This window comes from Manacus vitellinus, unplaced genomic scaffold (genome assembly GCF_001715985.3).
Source record: "Manacus vitellinus isolate BGI_N305 unplaced genomic scaffold, ASM171598v3 scaffold_133_pilon, whole genome shotgun sequence".
In the NCBI taxonomy this organism is placed as follows: domain Eukaryota; kingdom Metazoa; phylum Chordata; class Aves; order Passeriformes; family Pipridae; genus Manacus; species Manacus vitellinus.
In genome coordinates, this window is record NW_021938968.1 from 183,404 (window position 1) to 185,578 (window position 2,175).

The 2,175-nt window shown below is 51.6% G+C and overlaps 1 protein-coding gene across 1 annotated transcript in view; it reads left to right on the forward strand.

The window, feature by feature from the left end:
- HOXC10 (homeobox C10) overlaps positions 1-2,175 on the forward strand; it is a 4,165-nt gene that overhangs the window by 1,435 nt on the left and 555 nt on the right. The window lies entirely within an intron of this gene.

Below are 2,175 nucleotides of genomic sequence, written 5' to 3' on the forward strand. Positions count from 1 at the left end.
AAACGCGTGGGGTGGAATTTGCAGCTTCCCAAGCTCCAGGCGGGAGCTGCGGCTCCTTTTCAGGGTTGGGAAGCTCGTGGGGAGACTCGGAGAGAAGGGGGATGAAAAAAATTAAAAAAAAAAAGCTTTTTTTAATTTTCTTTTATATATATATATATTTTTTTTTAATTCCTGGCGGATTGAGGTCTCGTTTGCGGAGGCAAAAAAAAAAAAACGTTTCTGTGTGTCGAGCAGATGTTTTAAGTTTGGCATTTTCCGAACCGAGGCTTTCATTCGAGAGCGTTTTTTATTCTCGCTGGAGAGAACGAGGCGCGTTGGCTCGAAATCCGCGCGGCTGCGAATATTCGGGTTGGTTCCTCTGCTCTGCTTTTGAGGCTCGGGGGCTTCGGGGGCTTCTCGAGGAGTCGCGGGTCTTGCGAAGGGCTGGATTGAATTTCCCGAGCGAAAAAGTTGCTGGCGAAGGCGGCTCGGGCTCCGAGCGGCGCCTTGCAGGGTTCGCCTGTGGAATGTGGATTAAAATCTGCGCCGTGGGGCAGAGGCCGGGCTATAATTAGGGCTCTGAGCAGAAACCTGGCCCGGGGGCTCTGCCGGGGGATGTTCGTGCGGGAGGGTCGTGTGTGGACCCCCACGCACACGCCTCGGGTCTGTGGCACCAACAAAACCTGTCCTCTGGCGTTCCTCCCCCGAAAATTGGCCTTGATGGAAGCAGAACCCAGGAACACTTTATTCTTCTCCCCCCATCACGCACATACACCTTTAGGGTTTTTAGTTATTATTTTCCTTTTCTTTTCCTTTCTTTTTTTTCTTTTTTTTTTTTTTGGAAATCCCGTCCCTCTCTGTCAGAGGGAAATGATATTATCATCTGACAGCTCAGCCACAATTCCACACGAGCACAACAAAGGGGGAAAAAAAGGCAAAGTCAAGGTTATCAAAACCCCTGCAAACTTAATCTGCAACAAAGCGCCTTCAATGCCCACGCCAAGAGAGGTTTTGGTGGGAGTTAACCCGAAAGAAAGGTTATTTCGGGTTGGATTTGCGATACGGGCGGAAATAAAGGAAAAAAAAATAAAGACAAAGGGTTTCTTTCACTTCGGATGTTAAATTTAAAATGGATGCGCGGAGAAAGACGGCACTTCCCAGGTCTGGGGAGATATTTTTGCGATTTAAAAGGTATTTCGTGTCGTTTGAGGTGGTTTCAAATGGTCGGAGACAATTTGGGGCGGATTTTTGTTCCTTTCTGTTTCTGTCCCTTTATTTAAAAACCTTTGCTAGCTCCGATTTTCGTTTGTGCCGAACCCGATTTTTTTGGTTGCTCTGCGGAAGGTGAGAGACCTTTCTCGCGTCTCTCCAGCATTTGGGGGAGGGCGGGAGCGCTTCAAGGGGATTTCCAAGGTTTGGGAGCATTCAAGGTTTTCGGCGAACGCGCAAGCGGCTCCGCTCGGGCTAAAATTCCGAAGGTGCCTTTGGCTAAATCGAGGGTTTTTGCCTTTGAATTCCCCCAATTCGGTGCCGAGGAGCCGCTGCAAGCGCGGGGTTCGCTTTGCTCTTTGCTCCAGTTTAGGCTCCGGTATCGGCCGGTGCGCCAGGAGCTCCTCATGACCAAATTCAAAGCCCAAGTATCCGCTGGTGTTTATTTACGTACGTGTGAAATACGTTTGCCTTCCCAAAGCGTGTCTGTGTGCGGATCCGGAGGGGTGCGGGGAGCCCGAGTGGTGTCTGCGGGGTCACAATCACCCCCGAATTCACCTATTTGTGCCCACGTAAAAGGCAAATGTATTTCAGACGGCCCCCGGCTCGCCAAAAATATACTCGACGGAAAAGGCTGTTCGGGAGGAGGGGGCGTGAAAATTAATTCCTTTCCCCCCACAAAATGACGCTTTCGGCCTCTGAGGTTCCTTTCAAAAGCCCGGGGAAGCGATGGGGCTTTTCCTGGGGGTGACAAAGGGTGGCTGGGGGAAAGCCCCCCGAAATACGCATCGCTGAGCGCGGAGGATTTTCCAGCAGCGGGATTTTAAGCCCGAAGAGATCCACCCCGGGATAATTCTGCGGCCCCCGGCGCTGCTGGGGAGGTGGAGGTGCGCGCTGCTACCACCGCTTTACTCGCAGGCACCGACTGGTTGAAATCACCCCCCTTTTACCTCCTCCAAACCTGCTCTGCCCTCCCTAAAAACCCCG